A 27,553-nucleotide genomic window follows, 5' to 3' on the forward strand; every position below is an offset into this window, starting at 1 on the left:
CCAACCAGCAGGTGGAGTCGGAGAACAAAGACTTGCTGACATCACCTTCATATAGCTTTGCTCAGGCATCAGCCATCCAGTTTTTATCCCAGGACAAAGCAGGATGATATTCCTCACATATGGGTGACATCACTGGACGGAGCCCTATCATGGAAAACTTTGTCAGAGTTTCTAGAAACTTTTGACTGGCACACTGAGCCCACTGAGCATGCCGAACATGATCCCTCGAGCCACAGGGGTCTCCCTTCAGTCTTCTTTTTTCACGCTGCAGTTAGCCTCACGGTTAAGGAGCCCTGTGTGTTTTCACACAACTTTTCCTCATGGAAAAACTAATAATTTTGCTTAGAAAAATCCCCTCATTGGGGTCTCCCAGTCCAGAGATCAATTTTTCCATCGATCAGTGACAAAATTTATATTTGCGGTCGTTACCGTCCCTTTATTTTTTCGGTGACCGCAGGCTGTCGATGGCTGTCTGGCCTTTCACGATGGCAACCGGCTTTAAAAGAAATGCCTGAATTGCCCCCGTACCATCTCCATCACCGATCCACATATCAAATGTGTTCTATGCCTCTGCCCCGGACACAAAGTTTAATCATGTCCACAGTGCGCCGAGATGACTTCTAAAGGTAGACGGGCCCGTCTAGATAAAATGGAACACCTTTTCAATATCCAGCTCGTTCCATTGTCATCGACACAGTCGTCACTGACAGGAGTTACGAAAAAGGTAATCCTTAATACACGCCGGGTGCATGGGGGTAGTGGGGGCCTGCTATCCCCAACTCCATCGAAGGCATCGACAAAGTCTGCATCGGTACTTGAAAAACAAGAGCACCATGAAAAACACAGTCATCGGCATAGACGGGAACCGCCCGGTGCCGATTCCGATCCGCTGGTGAGTTCAATTCCTATCAACCCACCTGCTAAAAAGCCTAGGATCGAAGATGCTGCGATGCCATCGACTCTGGAACCAAGGCAATCCCCACCGACTTCGGTGCCAGTAACTGAGCTCCCACACGGACCTGTGGTGCAGCCAGTTTTGCCTCCTCTGCCACCCCCTATAGCTGCTCTGTCCGCATCAGATATCAGGGAGGAACTGGACGGATTCATCCGCCAGGCAGTAGTCTATGCCCTCCGTGACCTACATCCACCGGTGCCGGTTCCTATATCTCCACCGACTCTAGAAGCATCGATGCTTCAGCAGTTACTGTCTCAGCTCGATTCTTTACTCTGTGCCTTGCCAACTCAACCGGTGCCATCGAGGCCAAAGACACAGATTAAACATCCAGATCCACCGGTGCCGATTCCGGATTCTTCGGAAGTTGACTCCTCCGATTCCGATCAGCCACTTTCAGGACCATCGGGCCTATCAGGACCGAATTGACCGATTCCAGAACCGATTCCATCTATGCCTTTTCCACCACCATCGATGCCACATAAAAAGAAACAAAAATCATCGATGGAACCATCAAAACCTAAGTCTCCATCGATACCATTTTCAATTCCTCCTGCTAGTCCACATCCACACACATTCTCGGACACCTGGGAGGATATAGACTCCGATTCCTCCACCGAAGACATCTTGTCTGACCCGTTACCACCAGAGGAAAGGAGGAAATCACCTCCGGAAGATCTCTCCTTCTCTAACTTTGTAAAAGAGATGTCTGAGATGATCCCTTTTTATCTGGCCACTGAAGAAGACACTAGGCATAAAACCTTATAAGTCCTACAATTTGTTGAAGCTCCTAAAGAAATTGTTGCCATACCTGTACATGAGGTTCTGGTTGATCTCCAAAGATGCCTTTGGGAGCATCCATGCACAGTGCCACCTGTAAATAAAAGAACAGATGCCACCTATTTAGTGCAGCATATCCCTGGATTTCAAAAGCCGTAGCTCCCACACCAGTCGGTGGTGGTAGAGTCTGCGCAGAAGAGGTAAAAAAGAATTAACCACGTTCTTCCACGCCTCCTGGAAAGGAATAAAAATTCCTAGATACCTTAGGTCGCAAGATGTTCCAGGGTTCTCTCTTATTATCTTGTATTGCCTCATATCAATTATATATGACACAATTCCAGTGGAATTTGTGGAAGCAAATGCTGGACTTTTCAGAAACCCTTCCACAACAGCATCAGGACTCTTTCAACTCCATCATTCATTAAGGGTCTAGAAGCTGGAAAGCATGAAGTCCGTGCTGCCTATGATTCATTTGAAGCCTCATCTAGAATGGCAGCCATTGGTATCCGTGCTCGTAGATGAGCATGGCTCAAAGCTTCCGACCTCAGGCCTGAGGTTCAGGAAGAATTAGCAGATCTACCCTGCACAGGTGAAAACCTGTTTGGTGATAAGGTGCAAGCAGCAGTCGCACAGCTAAAAGATCACAGAGAGACTTTACGCCAACTCTCCATGATACCGGCGGAAACTTCATCTTCTATAAGGAGACCTTCCAGAAAGGATACAAGAAAACCTTTCTACAGACCACGTAGATACTATCCACCATCACCTCATGATAGAACATCCAGACCGTCACAAAGAGGTCAATCAAGACAGAACAAAACACCCAGACCTCAGCCTCCCCCTCAGACAGGCCAGGCATCTGGTTTTTGAAGTAATCCCAGGGAACAGCAGCCTCTCCATGAACTCGAATCCGAACTTGCCAGTCTGAGGCCGGGTTTCCTATTTTCTACCAAGCTCGTCATCCATAACTACAGATCAATGGGTTCTATCCATTATATTACAAGGTTACCATCTGGATTTTCTCACAGAGCCAAAAGACTCTCCTCCAAAGTCTCTTTGGATGCACAGAGATCATACCACTCTTCTACATAAAGAATTGTTCACCTTGCTGAGAGTCAGGGCTGTGGAACCAGTTCCCCGACCTCAGCAGGGCAGAGGATTCTACTCCTGCTATTTTCTCATTCCAAAGAAAACAGGAGGCCTACGTCCTATCTTAGACCTCCGAAATCTCAACAAATTTCTACGGAAAGAAAAATTCAGGATGGTATTCTTAGGCACCATGCTTCCTCTTCTTCAAACAGGAGATTGGCTCTTTTCTCTGGATCTTCAACACACTTACGCTCACATTCCAATATTCCCTCCTCATCACAAGTTTCTGCGCTTCCTGGTGGGTCACCAACACTTTCAATACTGGGTTCTGCCATTCGGACTTGCCTCGGAACCCCGAGTATTCACAAAGTGCTAGCGGTGGCAGCGGCCCATTTACGCAAGGAAAGCATACACGTTTTTCCTTATCTGGATGACTGGCTCATCAAAAGCCAATCAAGACAAGGAGCGCTCAACTCTCTCAAGCTCACAATCAATCTGCTTCACTCGTTGGGATTTCTAATCAACTACCAAAAATCCCACCTCATACCATCTCGCCTCCTACAATTCATCGGAGCAGAATTGAACACCATAGTGTCAAAAGCCTTCCTCCAAAAAAACCGCGCAGACACAATCTCCAGATTAGCGAAATCTCTGCGCACAAGGAAAACGGCGACAGCCTATCAGTTCCTAACTCTGCTAGGCCACATGGCTTCCACAGTCCATGTCACTCCTATGGCCAGATTAGCCATGAGAATAACGCAATGGACATTGAGATCTCAGTGGCTCCAAGCCATTCAACCACTGTCCTCTCCAATTCAGATAACACTCTGACTGCGTTCCTCACTCCTCTGGTGGACAAACACGAACAACTTGCTCACAGGCCAACCTTTCCAGCAACCAGTTCCACAAGTCAACTTAACTACAGATGCATCCACTTTAGGTTGGGTAGCGCATGTAGACAATCTTCAGACTCAAGGTACTTTGACAAAACTCGAAGCAACATTTCAAATCAACTTCCTGGAGCTTCGAGCTATACATTATGCTCTCTATGCGCTCAAGGGGACTGCCTTTCGCACAAAACTGTTCTAATACAAACAACATAGTTGCCATGTGGTACCTGAACAAACTGGGGGGTACGGGTTCTTATCTCCTTTGCCAAGAAGCTGCACAGATTTGGGACCAGGCCTTGACACATTCCATGTTTCTCCGGGCCACTTATCTGGCAGGCATACACAACATAGTTGCAGACCGCCTCAGTCGTCAGTTCCAACCCCACAAGTGGTCCCTGGATCCTTTCGTAGCAACCAAGATATTCCAATGTTAGGGTCAACCAACAATGGACCTCTTTGCATCCGAGTTGAATCACAATGTGGACAAATTCTGCTCCCTGCACAATCAGAGAAACCAGTTAGCCAAGTGCACCTTTGCTCACCTCTGGAACTCAGGTCTTCTATATGCTTATCCCCCAATACCACTAATAACCAAAACACTAGTGAAGCTACAACAGGACAAAGAGTCAATGATACTCATAGCCCCGTATTGGCCTCAACAAGTGTGGTTTCCCATACTTCTCGACCTTTCGATCAGAGAACCAATTCGCCTGGGCACAGCACCCACTCTCATAACTCAGGATCAGGGCAGGTTGCGCCATCCCAACCTTCAATCCCTATCCCTCTTAGCCTGGATGTTGAAAGCTTGATCCTGCAACCGCTCAATCTTTCAACTGTCTCTCAAGTGCTTGTAACTTCATGAAAGCCTTCCACACGAAAATCCTGTCATTGTAAATGGAAAAGGTTCACCACGTGGTGCACACAGAAAAGTATTGATCCCTTTTCCTGCCCCACATCATCTTTATTAGACTATCTCTGGCACCTTTCTGACTCTGGTCTATAGACTTCGTCAGTAAGGGTACGCCTGAGGGCTATCTCAGCTTACCACAAGGGAGTAGGGGATGCCCTGATTTCAGCGCAACCCCTTGTAGGTTTATGAGAGGTTTAATTCAATTTAAACCCCCGTTATGGCCACCAGTCACAGAATGGGACCTTAATGTAGTACTAGCAAGGCTCATGCATTTTCCCTTTGAGCCCATAGATTCCTGCGATGTTAAATTTCTTATATGGAAAGTTCTCTTCCTAGCAGCTATTACGTCTGCCAGAAGAGTTAGTGAGTTACAAGCACTTGTAACATACAAACCCTATACCAGGTTCCTACATGACCAAGTGTTCCTCCGTACTCACCCTAAATTCCTTCCCATGGTGGTTATAGATTTCCACTTGAATCAGTCTATAAATTTGCCCACATTCTTTCCAAGACATCACTCTCACCAAGGCGAAAGAGTTTTACACATCTTGGACTGTAAACGCGTGCTACCGTATTATCTAGATCTCACTAGAGTCCATAGGAAATCCACCCAGCTCTTTGTTTCTTTTGACAAAAACAAACTGGGTATGGCAGTGGGCAAACAAACCCTCTCTAACTGGCTAGCAGATTGTATAGACTTCTGCTATGAAAAAGCAAGCCTTTCTCTCCAGGGACGAGTAAAGGCGCACTAGAGCAATGGCAACCTCAGTAGCACACTATCGTTCCGTACTGATTGCTGACATCTGCAAAGCTGCAACATGGAGCTCTCTTCACACATTTGCAGCCCATTACTGCCTAGACAAGGAAGGACGACAAGATTCAACCTTTGGACAATCTGTCTTAAAGAACTTATTTCCAGTATGATTCCAACTCCTTCCACATCCAACCTGCTGTGATTTCAGGCTGCCTCATTTTTCCCAACAGTACACCAGTTGTTGTGCCTGTTGCACAAGTTGAATGCTGTTGGTCCAAAACAAAGATGACTTATCCTGTAGCTTGCTAATCACCCATATGTGAGGACTATCATCTTGCTTGTCCTGGGATAAAGAAAAATTGCTTACCTGTAAAGGGTGTTATCCCAGGACAGCAGGATGTAGTCCTCACAAAACCCACCCACCACCCCGTGGAGTTGGGTCCGAAACGTTTTATTATTTTATTTTTGCTAATGCTTATTGCTACAAACGAGATTGAAGGGAGAACCCTGTGGCTCGAGGGATCATGGCATGCTGGGCATACTCAGTGGGCTCAGTGTGCCAGTCAAAAGTTTCTAGAAACTTTGACAGAAAGTTTTCCGTGATTATGGTTCCATCCAGTGATGTCACCCATATGTGAGGATTACATCCTGCTGTCCTGGGATAACACCTATTACAGATAAGCAATTTTGCTTTCTCTGTCTCCAGCAGGTGATGGACATGCATCCATGCTTATGGATCTTGGCCTGCCTGGATTGAACAGGCCGATTTGACCTCCTGTGGTGAAAGCAGTAGCTCCCTCCCTCAGTTGAGTATCTAAGAACTAATATCAGGAGACAAGCAAATAATAAAGGACAGGAGTGAGGTGAAGGCTGTGGCCTTAGCCCTCCTCCGGGCAGCAGAAGAGATCCGGTAGGGTAAGGAGGCCTTGGGCTCAGCCGTGCTACATAGTCCTCTTCTCTGCCTGGTCATGCTTTCTTCCCTCTACTCTCTTCCTACTTTTCTTTCTTATTTTGCCGGTTTTGTCTGTGGAAAGTTTAAAAAAAAAAAAAAAAAAGCGCATGAGTCGAGCAGTGCTGGGAGCGGGTGCTGGGGTGATCTTTTGCAGACCGGGCAGCAGATAGCTATGATCGCAGCTGTGCAATTCAGGAGGGCTACGGGGCTAATTTTAAAACTGGCAAACTTTCAGTGGCAAAGCCACATGTGGCAGGCGCCATTTTGTTTGGCAGGAACTGCAGAGGCACGCAGTGGGAAGCATTTGCTCAGCTTTAGAGGAAGAGAGAGTGTAGCAAGGCATCGGGGGAGCAGCGTGGGAAGAAGCTTTGCATCTGCTCAGCATGCCATATGAGGGTCCTTAGTCCCAGGAGGTTCCTCAAGATCGGAAGATTGAGACTATTTTGAATCGGGCCTTGAAGCAAAGGCCATAAATCTCCAAATCTCTGCTTGCTGTTGTATGGTGGCTAGGGCCAAGTTACAGTTAGGAGTACAGGAGACCCAGGATGTTCTGGGAGAGAATGGCCCATACCTGGAGCTGGGAGCTGGCTATGATTTGGCATACATAGCAGCTTGAAAGTGGCTTCAATGATTGCAGCTCGAAGGCTTCTGTGGCTACAGATGGGGGGAGGGGGTGTTTTACGGCAGAGACTAATTTTTCCCAACAATCCGAGTCAGTTTTGTCTTATGGTTTGGCCCTTGAGAGGTCTAGGCTCTTAAAACGAGGTTACTCAGGGGCAGTGGTTGAAATGCTTTTGAGAGCATATAAGTTTTCCACCTCCTTAGTATATATTCATGTTTGGGGGTATTTGAGCAATAGTGTCAGAATCACTCTTCTTTGCCCGCTTGGATGCCTGTTCCCTTAACCTTGGAATTTTTACAGGAAGGTCTGAGTAAGGGTTTAGCCTTGAACACGCTGAAGATGCAGGTGACTGCTGGAGCGTGTTATTAGGATCATGTGCAGGGGAGACCACTGTCTTCTCACCCAGGCATATCTAGGTTCTTTAAGGGAGTAAAACACCTTAGACCTTCCTTTTGTTTCCCTGTATACTTGTGGAATTTCAATCTGGTTCTCTCCTTTCTGGCAAGTCCGACCTCTCGTCCTCTCCAGGGTATTTCCTTGCAGTTACTGACTGAAGACGGTGTTTTTCGTCACTATTTTTTCTGCAAGGTGGATTTTGAAATTGCAAGCCTTGTAGTGCGGAGATCCTTTTTTGATTATCACTCCAGATAAGGTGCAGATTTGAATGGTACTCGCCTTTCTTCCGAAGGTGGTTTCAGAATTTCACTTAAACCAGTTGGTTGTGTTACCATCCTTGGATAAGGATATTGGTGGTCAGGAATACAGGAAATTACAGCCGTTGAACTTGCGGCGGCACTTATTGCATTATATGGAGATTACGGACGAGTTTCTGAAATCAGGCTTTTTGTTCTTCACTGGGGGGTGAAGAAGTGGGAGGCAGCTTCTCGGGGCACGGTGGTGGCTCCTTGGATTAAGGAAGATAGTGTCAGCAGCCTATGTGGATTCCAGGAAGCCTCTTCTGAGACAAGTGAGAGTGCATTCAACCCGGGCTCAGGCGTTTTCGTGGGCAGAATTGTGTTTGCTTTCTCTGGCAGAGATTTGTAGAGCGGAATCGTGGCCTTCTTTGCATACGTTTGCCAGGTATTACTGATTGGTTGGGAAGCATGGGAGGATTCTCCCTTTGGTAGGTCAGTGCTGCTTGGGCCTCAGGCAGCCTCCCGCCTTTTGGGGGAGTAACTTTGGTACATCCCACTGGTGTGGACTGGCTTGCCTGGATGAAGAGGATGGTGAGATTACTTCTTACCTGATAATTTCCTTTCCTCAAGGTAGGCAAGCCAGTCCTCCTTCCTGCCCGGGGCTGCCTTGAAGTGGCTGATTTTCTTCTGTGTTGCTAGATCCTTGTCCAGAAAGGAATGATCTTTCATGCAGCTGGACTCCCACAGATTGGGTAAGTGAGTTCCGTTCTTCTTCTAAAATACTCTGATTGTCCTAAGGGACTATTGTTAACAAAGCTGAGTCCAGTGTTTTTGTTTTTATTAAAAAAAAAACAAAAAAACAAATTTTGAAAATCCACAAGATTAGGTGGGACTAGTGTTCTCCTTCTCCACCTGATGGTTGGAGTGCACAACCCACTGGTGTGGACTGGCTTGTCTTACTTGAAGGAAAGGAAATTATCAGGCAAGAAGTAATTTAACCTTCCTCCCCCCTAAAAAAGTAAAGTACTTGACACATGGACATTGATAGAATTTGGGCTATCTGAAGAAGAAAAAATGCAGCATAGAGTGGCGCTTCCTTTGTAATATACTTTAAAAACTGTCAAGCTGACTGTATTATTTATATCAAACAAACAATAATTTGGCTAGGAAAAGAACTGTATTTATGTTCTCTAGCAACCGTCATACATGGCCACAGTCAGCTGAGTGGCTTATATGTGCAAGCTCGTATAGCTACTGGGCTTGAATAATCATAGGTTGCAGAGAAATTTTCGGAAGCGCTGACACTGTGTGCGAACCAACTACTGTGTAAGCACTGTGTGCGTCCACGTGCTTACACTGTGTGCGTCCACGTGTGGCAACTTAATGCGTATAATCCTGAAGGACTGCTCCAACACTGCGGTGTTTCGGAGTATTGAACTCCTTCCTCAGGGATCCTCCAGGTGGAATTATACTTAAAATTCTGTGCGGAAACAAAAACAGTTCTTAATTATGCCTTCGGGGCTAAGAATAACAATGATACATTATCAGGCTGGTGAGAGAAACTTACGGAGCCTTTTGGTTGCAGTCATTATATGCGCTCGTGCAAAGTCACTGAAAAATGAGAAAAGTAATAGGAAACCAAAAATCCTTCTAATTTTGTGCAATATAATGGACAAGGCACTGTGACTACGAGAAAAATCACTCCGAAGGAAATACTTACGTGCACTATGGTAGTGCAGCCTCACGGCGACTGTGCTGCAAACTGACAGGCGAAGCGCTAAGAAAAAACGCCGGATTTAAAGGAAAATCCTCCGAGTCGAAATGACAGTGAAAGGAAGTGACGCGAGTGAGCCAATTCCAGGGGCGGGTCTGGAACTCCATATAAGGGCAATGACGTCAAAAGGGAGGCCATTTTGAAAACGGATGGTAATGGGGGAATACTGTGTATTGGTAGACTCACCATATAAGGACAATGACGTAAAAAATACGGCCATTTTGCAAGAGGGGGGGAATTATTATATGTGGATGAATTCCCTGTATATGGGCAATGGCATGTAGATAAGAGACTCAAAAAAGGTGACAGGTCCGAATTTGAACATAGTTATCTGGGCTAAACCAATCCCACACTGACAGTATGAAAAGTTAGTCTACAGAAGAGGCGTAAAGGTAACTGAGAAGCGAAACCGTATGAGTGAAATCAAATCAGGGAGAACCATTCTACTTTTTCATTAAGACCTCGCGGTTCCGTGGAACGGAGACGGAAGATCCAGCGGTTTTCTTTGTAATTCAATTGTGAAACTCTGTCCCCACCTCTCCAATGTGCGGGAACGTGTTCCAAGATGAGCCACTTTAGATCTTCAAACGTGTGGGTATGTGATAGGCAGTGAGAGACGACCGGAGCTTTAATATCTTTATTGTTGATTCTGCTGCGGTGTTCTGTGAGACGTGTCCGAATCTTACGCCTCGTGCGTCCAACGTATATTTTGTTGCAGGGACATAGGAGTGCATAGATGACAAAATCTGTGTTACAATTCATTGCATATTTGTGAGTGACGCGATATCCTGTTTGAGGATCTATCCAGTGTGATCCAACAATGGCTGTGGAACATAAAGAACATCTCCCACATTTTGTAAATCCACCAGGTGGAAACGTGGGACTGGGTTGGGACGCAGCTCTAACCACTCTTTGCTTAATGTTGGTGCCACGGGAATAAGCAAACATTGGAGGGTCGTGAAAAACCGGGTGTGGGCTAAGAACATGCCAGTTGGTAATTATAGCCTGCTTGATATAAGATGTAAGATTTGTGTGTTGGAGAACACAAATTAGACTTGGTGTCTCATTCCGTTGTTTATACTGAAGCAATTGAGTTCTATCTGAGAAGGTGGCTCTCTTATATGCTTTACGAATGACAGAAGAAGGGTAACCCCTTTCGGAGAATCTATTGGAGAGGTAATGGGCTTGTGTGTGAAAGTCACTGTCGTCTGAACAGAGTCTCCGCAGCCGAAAAAATTGGCCGACGGGTAATCCTTCCTTGAATTTCTTAGGATGATGACTTTCGAAACGAAGATAGTTGTTGCGATCCGTGGGTTTTCTGAAAAGCGTGGTGGTGAATCCTGACTGATGTTTACGGATTTGAATATCTAAAAAAGAGAGTTCATCGGGATGGTGCGTTAAACTGAATTTAAGATGTGGGTCAGCCTGATTGAGCCATTGATGAAACTGGATCAGTAGTGGTTCAGACTGTGTCCAAATGAAAAATATGTCATCAATGTAACGAGACCATAGAGAAACAAATTGAAAATGAGGCGAGCAGTAGACATGTTCCTCTTCAAATTTTGTGACATAAAGGTTGGCGACGTCAGGGGCTATGGGTGAGCCCATTGCGACCCCATGAGTTTGCAAATAAAATTTTTGTTCATAGGAGAAGTAATTATTAAACAGTATGATCTCAGTAAGAGCCACTAAAAATTCAGATGGAATGCGATGTGGTCTCACTCTACTTTCAACAACCTTTTGTACCAACTGAAGAGCATCTAATTGAGGAACATTTGTATACAGCGCCTCGATGTCAAGGCTGACCAAAAAATGTGAGCTGGATGTGTCTGTAATTGTAGAAAGCTTATTGAGCATGTGAGAAGTGTCTTGAATATATGAGACAGCTTTTGTCACAGAGGAACGAAGAAAGAGATCCATGAACTTTGCCAAAGGTTCCAGAATAGAGCCATTTGCTGACACTATAGGGCGACAAGGAGGGTGTATCAAAGTTTTATGAATCTTGGGAACCCCATAAATAACTGGGATCCGTGGAGAAACCACCTTAAGAAAGTTGAACTCTTTGAAGGTGAGAAATCCTTGTTGGTGTGCTGTGTTTCGCTTCTCAGTTACCTTTACGCCTCTTCTGTAGACTAACTTTTCATACTGTCAGTGTGGGATTGGTTTAGCCCAGATAACTATGTTCAAATTCGGACCTGTCACCTTTTTTGAGTCTCTTATCTACATGCCATTGCCCATATACAGGGAATTCATCCACATATAATAATTCCCCCCCTCTTGCAAAATGGCCGTATTTTTTACGTCATTGTCCTTATATGGTGAGTCTACCAATACACAGTATTCCCCCATTACCATCCGTTTTCAAAATGGCCTCCCTTTTGACGTCATTGCCCTTATATGGAGTTCCAGACCCGCCCCTGGAATTGGCTCACTCGCGTCACTTCCTTTCACTGTCATTTCGACTCGGAGGATTTTCCTTTAAATCCGGCGTTTTTTCTTAGCGCTTCGCCTGTCAGTTTGCAGCACAGTCGCCGTGAGGCTGCACTACCATAGTGCACGTAAGTATTTCCTTCGGAGTGATTTTTCTCGTAGTCACAGTGCCTTGTCCATTATATTGCACAAAATTAGAAGGATTTTTGGTTTCCTATTACTTTTCTCATTTTTCAGTGACTTTGCACGAGCGCATATAATGACTGCAACCAAAAGGCTCCGTAAGTTTCTCTCACCAGCCTGATAATGTATCATTGTTATTCTTAGCCCCGAAGGCATAATTAAGAACTGTTTTTGTTTCCGCACAGAATTTTAAGTATAATTCCACCTGGAGGATCCCTGAGGAAGGAGTTCAATACTCCGAAACACCGCAGTGTTGGAGCAGTCCTTCAGGATTATACGCATTAAGTTGCCACACGTGGAAACAGATAAGTGCTTACACAGTAGTTGGTTCGCACACAGTGTCAGCGCTTCCGAAAATTTCTCTGCAACCTATGATTATTCAAGCCCAGTAGCTATACGAGCTTGCACATATAAGCCACTCAGCTGACTGTGGCCATGTATGACGGTTGCTAGAGAACATAAATACAGTTCTTTTCCTAGCCAAATTATTGTTTGTTTGATTGTCGTGTATTTTTGGCTTCCATTAGAGTACTACATTTCTACTGTATTATTTATATGACAGTTTGAGACATTCTGTGTATTTAACTATTTACCTTAAAAAAAAAAAATGTGTGGACCCCCCCCCCCCCCCCATCAAGAAAAAGGAGTATTAGGGATGGTTGTACTGGTTCAGGCTCACTTTCAGCCATACCTAAATAACGAGCCGATACAGTACGGTGCGCTCCGATGGAGCGCACTGTTAGCCGGCATTTGGACGTGCATTTTGGACGCGGTAGCTTTACCCCTTATTCAGTAAGGGGTAATAGTTCGTCCAATCCCCCCGAACCTAATAGCGCCTGCAACATGCAAATGCATATTGATGGCCCTATTAGGTATTCCCGCGCAATTCAGTAAGCAAAATGTGCAGCCAAGCAGCACATTTTGCTTTCAGAAATTAGCACCTACCCAAAGGTAGGCGCTAATTTCTCCGGGCACCCTCCGACTTAATATCATTAATATTAAGTCGGAGGTCCCGAAAGTTTAAAAAAGTAAAAAATTAAAAAAAAAAAATTTGAAAATGGGCCCGTCAGCTGTCGGGTTGAAAACCGGACGCTTAATTTTGCCAGCGTCCGGTTTCCGAGCCCGTGGCTATCAGCGGGCTCGAGAACTGACGCTGGCAAAATTGAGTGTCGGCTGTCAAACCCGCTGACAGCCGCCACTTCTGTCAAAAAAGAGGCGCTAGAGACGCGCTAGTGTCCCTAGCGCCTCTTTTTACCGCCGGGCCTAATTTAAATAAATTAAGATACTGAATCGCACGCACAGGAGAGTGGCCTGTGGGCGTTCGCCCGCTCTCCCGCGTTTTTACTGTATCGGCCTGTAAGGCAGCAGATGGAAACACAAAAAATGTTGAGTCCCAAGAAACCATCCTGTAATGAAGTGTCAGAATATGAGCAACTTGCTGCCAATTCCTGTTTTGGCTGGGCTTATCAGGTAGAATGTAAAGTGTTCCTGGAAACTGTAAAATTTCTGCTGTAAAATTTGTACCAAAGGCAACAGGTTAGATTAAAAAGCTTCTAAAGCTGAACCCATCTCACCTCGAAAATAAAAACAAAGATTAATTTGGCCAAACGAGAGAGCTCATATTACAAACAAAAACTAATATGAAATTTTGTGCATCATTTTGTCCAGAATTTAGATTTTGGCACTTCAAAGCAGATTACATTCAGGTATTGTAGGTATTTCCCTCTACCCAGAGGGCTTACAGTCTAATTGTGTACCTGAGGCAAAGGGAGGGCAAAGTGACTTGCCCAAGGTCACAAGGAGCGACAGTGGGATTTGAACCCTGGTTTCCCAGGTTCATAGCCCGCTGCTCCAACCACTAGGCTACTCCTGCACACCATTCGTCCACTGAGAGAGCAGCTGACAGCGTATGGGGAGAAAAATTGTTTTATGCTTGCCAGAAGAAATTTATACCAATTTATTTTAAAAACATAAAACATGGCAACATAGTGGTTATCAGCTGATAAGGTTTTTTTGGTCCTTCCATTTTTGCTAGTTGCTGCAGACCCTTCCCATTCCTTGGCCATTACTCTCATTTGCCTTTATCACTACCCTCATCTGTCCCACACATACTTGAATTGCCACCTATTGGACCATGTTTATTTAGTAACATTTATGAGTCGCCTTCCCAATTCCAACGAATCTCCCAAAGTGATGTAAAAGATTAAAACAAATATGTTTGTTTAGTTAGTTATTTTATGTACTGTCTTTCCAAATAAAGATCAAACGCTTTACAATATAACATACATTTAATGGCATTGTTGTGGAGCTGCAGGAGGGAGCGCTAGGGGGTGCTCCCGATTCCGGGAAGATGAGCCCAGTTCTACTTAGGGCCATCGCCAACTGGTGCGGATCCACAGGGATAAGAGAAGTGTGCCCCTGCGGTGAGACGGACCTTGTCTGGGAGGCTGGAGCAGGCAATGAAAGTCCTTGAAGACTTGGAGCAAATGAGGAAAGTCCTTGGAGACTTGGTCGCGGACCACCTGGGAAGCGGGACAGGCTCGGGAAGTCTCATAGCACAGGAGTGAAACAACCCTTTGGATCCTCCGGAGTCAGAACTGGATTCAGGAACAGATAAAACGTGGAACTTGGAACTCGGATTAAAAGCAAGGAACTCGGATTAAAAGCAAGGAATCTCCAGAGGCATGGGTTGTTCAGGACCTGGAGCATCAGGACCAGCATGGGACATCAGGACTGGAAGAACGTGGACCAGGCAGGAGTGGTGACTAGAAGTCCACAGGAGACCAGCTCAGGAAGAGCTAGCTCCAGCAAGGAACTTGCTCCAGGAACTTGTTCCTTGCCAAGGCACTGGAGGAATGATTCAGAAGCCCTTTTATAAGGTAGGAGAAGGCAACTCCCTGGGAGGAGTTCCGGAGGACCACACCTGCGTTGGCCCTTTAAATCACAGAGGAAGCCACAGGCCCACCCCTAGGAGGAAGCTGGGCAGGACCCTGCACAGCGGCGATGTAGAGCAGTGTGAGGAGGAGCCGTAGCAGGCCTCAACCAGGCCCGATGAGGGAGCAGCGGCGTCCAAGCCGCGAAGGCAGACCAAGAAAGCGGCTTCCCTGCCACAAGAAGGACCAGGGATGAAGGCCCCTTTCCCCAGAGGGAGCAAGGAATGTCGGCGGCCTCCTGCCGTGTGGGAAATCCCGACACGGCTCCTGCTGCGCTGGCAAGATGGTGGCTGGGCCGCGGGAAGAAGGCTGGTAGAAGACTCCAGGCAAGGCCCCGGCTTCTGCGTTCTCCGGGCTGCGAAGGTAAGTGCCTCCCGTGGTTCCAGCCGTGGGAGGAGCGCAACAGGCTTGACTTAAACAATGACTAAATGTAATCACATAACATACATAGTATACATAGGCATGAGCATTGACAATGTAATCAAGTGAGATATAGGTCCGGGGTGTTCTAGAGTTATAATTAAAGGTACTGGGATAAGAGGTTAGAGGGTTTATAAGATAAGTTTTCAGTTTTTTTTATTTTGACGTCATTGGGGTGTGATGGGCTGTTTAGTTCTATAGTTGGTTTATTCAAGTCTTTGACCTTACTGATGCTTGTTCTGAGCACAGGTAGTTTTAAATTGTTCTTATTGGTGTTTGCTCTGATATCAGGTAAGTTTTAAGGTAGATTATAGGCATTTTTAAATAACCATGTTTTCAGTTCACTTTTGAATTTTTCTTTCTGGGGTCAGTTGAAATAAAAAATAAGAATAAAATGAAAACAATAACATTTACAAACACAAAACAATACAAAACTCTTTTCCACCGATATCGAACAACTTAATTGTACATCAAAGGAACGATAGCATGTTCCATCTTACAACGTCCGCATTTGACATCAGCCAAGGTTTTAATTTCTTCCTAAAATCTATCAAATCAGTTTCCTGCCTCATCTTTGGCCCTACTGTAGAAAATTCTCTCTTCTGAAATTTAAATTGACGAAAAGCCTTCACTGAAGGGACCTGCAGTTGGTATTGATATTGCGATCGCAACCTTCTTTTCGATCTATACCAGCAAACTCAATTACGAAAATGAGGAGAACATGGGTCTCTCAAGATTTTGAATGCTAGCATTAACAGGTCTATTTTAAAAGCATTGCACAGGCGTATGTGGGCTGCACGTGAGCAACGCAGATTTTAAAAAGCCGCAAAATACATGTGTATGTACCCATGTACACATGAGGAATAAGGGGGCGGAAAAGGGGCCATATGCACCCACAGGCCCTGAGGCAGCCCCAACCCTTCTCCCACACAAGCTTCTTCACTGCAGATATCCTGAAAACCTGACTGGCTGGGGTCCTCAGGACAAGTTTGGGAGTCACTTCCCTAGATTCTTCAACTTTGTGCCTCCCACCCATTCAATTTCAGGTCCATACCTCCCCCCCTAAAATTTTGATAATTAAACTCAGTCATCCCCCCCATCACAACCCCTCCCAGAACAATCCTGTAAAATCACATAATTGGACATCCATGCTTTTAAATATTAAACTTTGGTTGGGGGGGGGGGATGTATGCATACACTCATTTCAGAATTCATGTCACATTTCTGAATGTCATCTGTAATTTTTAGAGAGAAGACTGTAAAAAGAAAATCCCCCAGAATACCTAAGTTTAAAAGGAATTTATACCACATTGGTTAAAAGTGATTTCTGAAATAGCTGGCTGGGCTGAACTGGAATGTTTTCCCTTTACTACTCACTATAGGAAAGATATTCAAATTGTTACTTCAGTAACAATGACACAGATTCCCTCCATTACCAGGCACTTTGTGAAGTAACACAAAACCCTGCAAAAAAAAGCTGTGCAGTAGCAGAATACTTCACCTCTGTTATCCATACAGAACAGACCCTCACCAAATACAGAATAAGGGATCACAAATTAGAAATATGCAGACAAAAAGTTTTTTTCATTGACACACACATACACACACACACACACACACACACACACACACTCTCACTCACACACTATCTTTCCTGTTCCCTTCAGAGAGGAGGATTAGGGAGCAGAGGGCTCTTTGCTTTGGGAGTTGCTCTTGTCTTTTTAAGGCTCTACCCCATCCTATTCCTTGCATGCTGCCTGCGAGGTGGGAGGCTGGAGAAAGAAGCAGTGGGCTTTTTTTCTGCTGCCTGAGATTTGGGCCACTGGCCAATAAATTAATTGTGGGAAGAGCCTTGTGTGCTTATGCCTATAGGTGAAAACAGCCCTGATGATGACCCCCTTGGGCTTGACACTTGGGGCAACTGCCCCACTAGTCCTGGCCCTGGACAAAGAGGTGTTGTGTGTACATCTGACCAATAGTTAATCTTTAAAAGAATGCTGAATTGTTAAACAGAATAGTGACAGGTTGGAGAACTGAAAAACATGCCTGTGTGCTTGACTGGAAGGTTAATTGTTTGTTTTTCCAACACTGACTGGGGCTACAGACAATTTTGCCTCAAAAGTAAATATGTTGAGTGCAGTTATGTTTGCCTATTCATGAATGTGTTTTTGTAACCTGGCTGCAGGATCACATTTGCAGAAATCTATGTTGAGATTTTTCAGCTGTAGCTATAATAAAACTTGCATAATGTTGAAGGCAACCATCTCTCCTACCTTGCTTGGATTTAGGGGTATGTTTCTTGTCTCTTTTCATTGATTACATGTTCATTATTGCCTCCAATTCAAAGTCTTCATTCTTGCATTGAAATCTCTTCATGGGCTGCGTCACCCCACCCCCAGCCTTAGCTCTCTTTCCCACCTGCCCTCTTCGCTCTCAATTTCAAACTTTCTTCCATGCACCTCCCACAAAAAAAGCTTTTGTGCTTTTTCCTTTCTAGCGCCCGTCTGTGAAATAAATCTTCCCTGACACTCAGGATTTACTATGTATTCTCACATCTCAATTTTGGTTAATGACCTATGTCTTCAGATTGACTTTTTCTGTAATTTCGCTTGATCCCTGAATTTACCTCTAGTTCTCCTTTTCACTCACATGATATCATTACTCTTTATAAGGGCTCCAGGAAATACCATAAATACATTAATGAAAGAAAGCGATCATGAACTTAGGTAAACATCAAAGAACCTTCTTTGATTTTTAAGGACTGTGGTATTTGGAGGATATTGCAAAGCACTTATACATAATAGCACAGTGGTGATGCAAGCAGTTTGTGGGGGAAAAAAGATGAATAAATTTGCATAATGTTTGAACTTGGTGAAAAAACAACTTTTATTTGTGAATCCTTAGTGCAGGTCCACCTCATAGCACTAGTTCATCCTCATTTGAGTTGTAAGTTTTTCAAGTTGGTTGTAAACATTTTGTATCACATAATTTAATATTGGTGTAAAATTGCCCAATAGAGGCAATTTTCAAACTGTCTGCATTGGGGCCCAGACAATGCATACTTTTTACCTGCAAGTTTTGCACCAATTCTCATGCTGAAAATGTATTTATACATTTTTTGTGAAACTAGCTGTGCATACAAAGTACATATATTCACTGGCATCCTTTTTTTTTTTTTTTATGTGTGGGTAGAGTTTTGCTGGAAAAATTAGCAGATATATTTATACCAGTGTAGTTGCAGTGAATTTTTAAAGGAAAACTATCTGGGTAGTTTCTCTTTTGAAAATTCACTACAGTACCTGCATGGAGGTAAGGTCTTCCATGGAGCAGTACCGGCTCCATGGAAGACCTTACCTCTCATCTGTCTTCGGAACTCACTAACCTCGACCTTTCCGACGCTGAAGCAGCCATCTCGACATGGCATAGTATCACAAACAAGGTGGCAGAAAAACTATGCCCCCTAAAAACTAAAGAGCTAGACCCATCCTGTAAAAACAAAAAACCATGGTTCACACAAGAACTAAAAAACATCAAACTAGAACTGAGAGAAAAAAAAACACGCATGGCGAAAGAGACCATCTAACGTTACACTACCTGAGTACAAAACCCTCATGCACAGTTACAGAAACAACATCCTTCGCACAAAGAGAGATTTTTATGCCCACAAAATTCACAATTTCTCCTTCGATGCCAAAGCGCTGTTCTCATATGTCTCAGAGCTCACCAAACCCACCTCACCAGTTATCCCTGATGATCAAAAACAAAATCCTCAATCTATTAGCTCCTCTGACAATGTATAATATAGAACCTCCTCTCTACGCTCCCCCCTTCAGCCAGAAAGCAAACCTAGAATCATTCGAACCCACTTCTGCACTCGAAATTGAATCGATTCTCAAAAAGATGAAACCCTCCACTCATCCGATAGATTCCATCGAAATTACTACTCACCATCCCAAACATCATTGCGAAGCCCTTAGCAGAGATCATCAATCGCTCGCCAACCCAAGGATTAGTACCAGATACGCTGAAACTAGCCATCTTCAAACCTCTCCTCAAGAAACCCAACCTGAACCCTGCAGACCCGGCCAATTTTCGCCCCATCACTAACCTACCGTATGTCGCCAAACTTATGGAGAGAATAGTTAACAAACAGTTGTCGGAGTACCTAGAAGACCACAAGATTCTCACAACAGCCCAATTCGGATTCCGCAAATCCCTCAGTATGGAATCCCTCTTAATCTCACTGACAGATAGGGTCCTCACTGGGCTGGAGAAAAAGACCCTCTACCTCCTGGCACTTCTCGACATATCTGCAGCATTTGACACCGTAAAACACACTATCCTAATCAACCGGCTCTCAGACATAGGCATCTCAGGATCAGCCCTTGAATGGTTCAGATCATTCCTTAACAATAGGACATACAAGGTCAGAATAAGCAACAAGGATTCTCACCCGGTCAAGTCCACTCTCTGAGTTCCTCAAGGATCCTCCCTCTCCCCTACCCTTTTTAACATCTATCTTCTCCCCCTATGTCATCTGCTCTCAAGTCTAAAGGTCACACACTTCATATACGCTGATGATGACCAGATTTTGCTGCCAATCACCGACTCCATCTCAAACACCATTAACTTCTGGAACAATTGTCTACAGTCCATATACTACCTCCTCACTAGCCTTAACTTAGTACTCAATACGTCAAAAACGGAACTTATGCTGATCACTCTGGATGACAACTTTCAGGCTAACAACAACCTAATCACACCGCTAATGATCACCCACACACACGTAAGAGATCTTGGTGTTACTATCAACAATAGGCTGAACCTCAAAAAATTTGTCAAGAACACAACGAAAGAATGCTTTCACAAACTACACATATTGAAAAAGTTGAAACCTCTCCTCCATTTTCGGGACTTTAGAACAGTCCTCCAAACAATTCTGTTTTCAAAAATTGATTACTGCAACTCTCTGCTAATTGGCCTTCCAACTATCACCACCAAACCGCTACAAATGTTGCAGAACTCGGCTGCCAGGATTCTAACCAACACTAGTAGAGGAGAACATATCACACCTATACTAAAAAACCTACACTGGCTCCCTATCAAATCCAGAATCATATTCAAAGTACTAACCATAACCCACAAGACCATTCATTCCCAAACTTCGCTAGATCTAAGCTGCCCACTTGGTCCTCACGCATCATCAAGACCAATCAGAACCAGCTACTTAGGCACCTTTATATGCACCTCCAGCCAAGTCATTGCTCAAGAAACGTGCAATCTCGACTGCCAGCCCCTTTCACTGGAATGCCCTCCCCACTGACCTTCGTCTTGAAACTTGTAGTCGAACGTTCAAAAAGAAGCTCAAAACTTGGCTTTTCACAAAAGCCTTCACTTAAAGATCTCTCCCCGAGCCATGACTCAGGGCTAGACTTATTCTCACATTTCATAATCCCTTACGCTAGATGTCTGATTCTGTAACTATTTCATCTTATAACTTTGCCTCATGATTCCACCTGTTAGATGTACGTTATGCTGCACTCATGCTTCTAAGTCAGATGTAAACCCAACTTTTTGTTGACTGTTATTTGTAATTATTTGCAATTATGGGTATTTATTTATAATGATTTATAATAATTTAATTCTTGTTCTCTGCTTTATCTATAAGTTCTAAGTTCTTACGAAGTTATCCCTGTTATTTGTACCCACTTGTTTGATGTAATTTCCAACTTTGGTTCTATGTAAACCGACGCGGTATGTACTAGTACATGAACATCGGTATATAAAAGCCTTTAAATAAATAAATAAAATAAATATTTTACTCCTATTTTAAATGCGCATGGGGTTTGACAGGAGACACTAAGCACGCTTGTTTGAGCCTTCAGTATATGCGTTTAGTTTACTTACCTGACCCATGCCCCTTCCCAAAACATCCCATTTGTTATAGTGTCAAAGTATGCCCATGTAATGAAACTGAGTGTATATACTTAGGGGTAGATTTTCAAAAACCGCGAATAGGCGTACTTTTGTTGGCGCTCCAGGCGCAAACAAAAGTACGCTGGATTTCAGTAGATACGTGCGTAGCCACTGAAATCCAGGATCGGCGCGCACAAGGCTATCTATTTCGTATAGCCGGCGCGCGCCGAGCCGCGCAGCCTACCCCCATTCCCTCCGAGGCAGCTCCGAAATCGGAGCGGCCTCGGAGGGAACTTTCTTTTGCCCTCCCCTCACCTTCCCCTACCTAACCCACCCGCCCGGCCCTGTCTAAAACCCCCCCTTACCTTTGTTGGGGGATTTACGCCTCCCGGAGGGAGAAGTAAATCCCCGCGCGCCAGCGGGCCGCTAGCGCGCCGGGACGCGATCTGGGGGCGGGTCCGGAGGGCGCGGCCACGCCCCCGGGCCGCCCCGGGCCGTAGCCACGCCCCCGGGCCCGCCCCCGGAACGCTCCCGACACGCCCCGAAAACGCCACGCGGTTCGGGCACGCCCCCTCCGAAAACCCCGAGACTTACGCGAGTCCCGGGGCTCTGCGCGCGCCGGTAGGCCTATGTAAAATAGGCTTACCGGCGCGCAGGGCCCTGCTCGCCTAAATCCGCCCGGATTTGGGCGGATTTAGGCGAGCAGGGCTCTGAAAATCCGCCCCTTAGCCACATAGCAGAGGACAACTTTCAAACCCCAGGGTTCTAGGCACTTAATTCCATAGTTAGATGCCTAGATCCCTTTTGGAAATTTTCCTTCTGCTCAACTGTTCATGGTTTGGTTCTAGTTGAAGGCAATTTTCATAAGCTATTTACCCAGATAAATAGGCTTTCTGAAAATTGTCCACCTTGTATGCGGGTAAAAGTACATACATGGGTCTACAACTCACCTACTTTTTCTTGCAGAAAAATATCAGAGGTGGGGGTCAGGTCAGGGGACACAACACATGTAGCTTTGCATTTCCAAAGTTTTGCACAGTGTTTTTCATGGAAAAAGTATCCACAGAAAGAGCAGGTGAAACCTGTGGGTACTTGGTCCCTAGGCAATTTTCAAAGGGAAAATATTTGTGTGATTCCCAAAGTACCTGTGTACTTTTCAACAGTCAGCATAGTTTTGGAAATTTCCCCTTATCCTGACTACATAATGAAACCTCCTCATTTTATACTTCCCATGGGATTTGGAGAAATAAGGATTTTGCTGTTGTGGATTGTGTTAAAATGGGGTTATGTAGTTTGAAGACAGAGAAACTAAACAGTTCTTGTTCTTGCAGAAGGGAAGAGATTTGTGATTTGTTGGTGATTAAACTACCCCTCTTTTCTCCTATATAATTGTATTCAGTATTAAAACAAAAACATAAGAACAAAGAAAAACCATTAAAAAATGCCAGATTTCCTGAAATATTTACCATATTTTGACTGTCATTCTCTTGTATTTGTAAAAGTATCATACTAATTTTATTAATGCCAAATCATTTTGCCCTTGTATTCGAGGAGTAATAAGTTCAGAGGTTGAGGTCTGCTTTTGTTCAGGGGTTTTCACATGCTGAGCAATAGCACCTCTGATTTAGAGGAATATGGATGCCTTTTAAAAGGCTTAAGATTTTTGTATTTCTTAATAACAAAACCAGTTGAACCATCAGTTTATAAAATGTGGTTGACTACCTTACAATTGCATGTAACATTTTTTTGCAGCTATTCCATTCACTTGAAAGAGGTTTAGGAACACCATGGTTACTTGTTAAAGCCAGCCAACAATAAATCCAGTTGAGAAAGAGACACAATCAATTCACTTCACAAGTCAGTCCCAGAAATTTCTTTGTATACAGAAAATTTTTTAAACCAAATGACCTTATATGCATAAATGCAACACAGGCATTTAACACAAATAAGTAATGCCACTGTTATAATTGTAGGTTATTATTATGCTTTCAAGTTAACGTGCCCAAAAATGAAAAAATTGTGCAACAAAATCAAAGTACACTGTTCATCATTAAAACTTAGTCCATAGACGTTTCTTCTGATAGTTCCAAACAATTCCACTTCTGGCCATCACAACACAGGACGTGTTTTGAAGATTAGTCTTCTGCATCAGGGGGACATTGATGTACATAATTCATCTAATAGTGATCTGCATTCATGCCTCCGCCATTACTACTTCAGTTTTCCAGCAGTTAAAGCTAACATAGGTTTAGGGAGTAACATATTAGGAAACAAGATGATGACTTAATAAAGTCGAACTATAAACTATTGTTGTAAAATTAAAGATAGTCTACTGTAAAATGTGTGTGTGATATGATGTGCTTATAATCTGTTTATATAATATAATTCTACTGCTAAATTTGCAGATAATTTCTTACAGATACTAAATTAAGGTTTATAAAACTTGTTTTAAAGTGTTTGGTTGAAGCATCTGTTGTTGGCATCAAAATATGTTCATCAATTTGATCATAAATTAACTGAGAAAGGTGATAAATAGATTAAAATAGATACAGCTAAGCTGAAGCTGTGTTCCTTGCTAAAGAAAGAAGTTTCTCACAGGACAAGCAGGATGGTTGTCCTCACAAATGGGTGACATCGAGGATGGAGCCCACCACGGAAAACTTCTGTCAAAGTTTAAACAGAACTTTGACTGGCCCCTACTGGGCATGCCCAGCAAGGCACTGACCCTGCAGCCAGCAGGGGTCTCCCTTCAGTCTTCTTTTTTCCGCGCAGCAGTTGCCACGCGGTGAAAGGAGCTCTCTAACCACGTTCCTGACAGGAATTTGGAAATTAATTTCCTAAGAAAATTTGCCCCTCAGGGGTCTCCCTTCGACAAATTTTTAGTCATCTTACGGAACCCGGTAAGTTTTTTGCCTTTTTCCATCGACTACCGTCGAATTTGGCCCTTGAGGCCTGTTGGCACTTACCGATCCCCAGCCTAAATTTTGGCTTCAGGCCATGGCAACGGGGTTCCGCCGTTGTCCGGATTGTACCCGGACTATGTCCATCACAGACCCCCACAGGGTTTGTGTGATGTGTTTGGGTAGTGAGCATGATGTCCTGACTTGCACCAAATGTGCCTTAATGACACCCAAGGGTCGCAAGGCCAGGATGGAGAAGATGGGGCTCCTCTTCCATGCACCCACCCCAACGCCATCGATAGCATCGACCTCATCGGAACCGGCACCGTCGAAGTTGTACCATCATCGTCAACCCTCCGGTGACCGTCCGCCATCGATCGCTTCTCGGCCGTCGACTCCCGTCCCTTCCCCGGATGGGCGAGGGGATCGGAAGGAAAAGCACCGCTATCGACGGCACAAATCTCGGCCTGTCGAGGATCCACAGCCATCGACCTCTGCTCAAGCCGAGCCACCGACAAAGAAGCCGCGAACAGACCGGACACCCTCCACGTCTCGTTCGCAGGCATCGAGGAAACCCTCACCCTCCCGGGGTGCGGGGGCCGTGATCCCACCGGTTACGGTGGTCCCTCCGGCCCTGCCTCAGCCTCCCTCTCCCGTCGAGCCGGGTATGGTTACCCCTGGTCTCCGGGCAGAACTGGACCGGCTGGTCCAGGAGGCCATCGAGAAAGCGATGAAGAAATTGCAACCTCCATCGGCACCGTCTCCGGCACCGATTCCAGTGCCGCCCCCGGCACCGACACCGGCACCGGCTTCGCCACCGAGGAGGGAACCGACCACCGAGCCGTTGATACAAGCGCTAGCACCGCTACTAAGCCGCATGGAGGCGCTAATGACGGCCCTTCCATCGGTGATTCCAGTGCCATCGACAACACCACCGTCTCAGACTGGATTTTCATCGGCAGGAGAAACACCGTTCCGGATTCCCCCTTCCGGGGTGGTTCCATCGGTGCCTTCTGGTATATCTCCACCGATATATCCTTCGGTTCCATCCATTCCACGCCAGGCACCGATTCCATCGACAGCACCGAAGCCATCGATGCCATTTCTGGTTCCACCTACGGCACCGATTCCACCTCGGTTTCCATCAATGCCTTTAGAGCCTCAGCCAGGTCCATCAGGGTTACAAACCCCACTTGATCCCTACGATACCTGGGGTGATGATGATGATACATCTTCTGACACGGATTTGCCTTCGCCTCCATCTCCTACAGAGAGTAGAAAAAGATCTCCTCCTGAGGATCTATCTTTCATTAATTTCGTGAAAGAGATGTCAGAAGTTGTACCTTTTCAACTACAATCTGAAGCTGATGACAGACACCAGATGATGGAACTCCTTCAATTTCTGGATGCTCCAAAAATCATCGCTTCCATCCCTATACACCAGGTGTTTTTGGATCTGCTCAAGAAAAACTGGGAATCTCCTTCATCAGTGTCCCCAGTTAACAAAAAAGCTGACTCCACCTACCTTGTCCAGTCAGCACCAGGTTTCCAAAAACCTCAACTGGATCATCGCTCTGTTGTGGTTGAGTCCGCGCAGAAGAAGGCCAAGCGTTTTAAGCCACACTCTTCTACCCCACCTACCAGGGACAACAAGTTCCTAGATAGTGTTGGACGGAAAGTCTATCATGGAGCTATGTTGATTTCACGCATCGCTTCATATCAACTTTATATGACTCAGTACAACAGAGCCATCCTTAAGCAGATGCAAGACTATGCTGACACATTACCAGACCAATACCAACCGCAGCTTCAAGCCCTTCTTCACAAGGGATTTGAGGCAGGGAAGCACGAGATTAGGACTGCCTACGACATATTCGATGCTTCCACAAAAGTTTCAGCCACAGCCATCTCAGCCAGACGTTGGGCTTGGTTAAAATCATCCAACCTTCGCCCAGAGGTTCAGGATCGTCTTGCTGATTTACCCTGCTTAGGCGATAATTTGTTTGGAGAGCAAATTCAGCAGATTGTGGCGGAGTTGAAAGACCACCATGAGACGTTGAAACAACTCTCATCTGTCCCACCTGAGCTGACCTCCAAGCAACCGCAAAAGAAAGACTCTAAGAAGTCATTCTTTCGACCACGCCGTTATTACCCTCCATCGGCCAGGCCTCGTCCAGCTCGATCCTCTACTAGGCCTCAGCCGCGTCAGCCTAGGAAACAAAGGCCTACTGTAGCCCCTCCTCCTGGGCCTGCGGCTGGCCTTTGACTCCCCTGTAGGGAACACATGCCAAACCCCTCTTCCGGACATCCCTGTAGGAGGTCGACTGTACCATTTTCTACAACCTTGGTTGCAGATCACCTCAGATCAGTGGGTGCTAACAATTATCGCACAGGGTTACCACCTCAACTTCATAACTCTTCCGGCAGACTCCCCGCCTCTTCAAGCGTGGAGTCTATCCACCCATTTGGCTCAATTACAACAGGAAGTATCCCTTCTTCTGCAATCAAATGCTATAGAACCCGTTCCTCCCTCTCAACGAGGCAAGGGATTCTATTCCAGATACTTCCTAATACCAAAGAAATCAGGGGGACTACGTCCCATTTTGGACCTTCGAGCCCTCAACAAATACCTTCAAAAAGAGAAGTTCAAAATGGTAACCCTAGGCGCGCTGCTCCCTCTGCTACAAAGAGGGGATTGGCTGTGCTCTCTCGACCTCAAGGACGCTTATACCCACATTGCGATCACACAATCCCATCGCAAATATCTGCGGTTTCTAGTAGGCCACGACCATTATCAATACCGTGTCCTCCCTTTCGGTCTAGCTTCTGCCCCACGAGTCTTTACCAAATGTCTCGTAGTGGTAGCAGCATTCCTAAGGAAGGAAGGTGTCCACGTCTACCCATACCTGGACGATTGGCTAATCAGGGCCTCCACCCAACAGATAGCTCAATCCTCCCTAAAATTGACAATTCAAACACTCCTTTCCTTAGGGTTTCTCGTCAATTACGAGAAATCTTGCTTAGTCCCCTCTCAAACCTTATCCTTCATTGGGGCAGACTTGGACACCTTACAGGCAAAGGCTTACCTTCCTCTTCAGAGGGTCCACACCCTAATGTCCCTGGCTCGCCAGCTCCAGCTCCAGTCTCAGAACACTGCCACGGCTCGCCAGTTCCTCATTCTCCTAGGGCACATGGCATCCTCGGTTCAAGTCACTCCCATGACCCGACTAGCCATGAGAGTAACACAATGGACTCTACGACACCAATGGATTCAAGCTTTTCAGCCTCTGTCCTCCATAGTCACAGTCACACAAGCGCTGCGCCTATCCTTAACCTGGTGGACGACTCAGGTCAACCTCCTTCAGGGCTTACCCTTTCTTCCACCGGATCCGCAAGTAATCCTAACCACCGAC

The 27,553-nt window shown here is 45.3% G+C and overlaps 1 protein-coding gene across 1 annotated transcript in view; it reads left to right on the forward strand.

Annotated features, from left to right (window-relative positions):
* Positions 1-27,553, forward strand: part of SEC23A (Sec23 homolog A, coat complex II component) — a 308,648-nt gene that overhangs the window by 219,614 nt on the left and 61,481 nt on the right. The window lies entirely within an intron of this gene.

This window comes from Rhinatrema bivittatum, chromosome 4, assembly GCF_901001135.1.
Source record: "Rhinatrema bivittatum chromosome 4, aRhiBiv1.1, whole genome shotgun sequence".
Lineage (NCBI taxonomy): Eukaryota > Metazoa > Chordata > Amphibia > Gymnophiona > Rhinatrematidae > Rhinatrema > Rhinatrema bivittatum.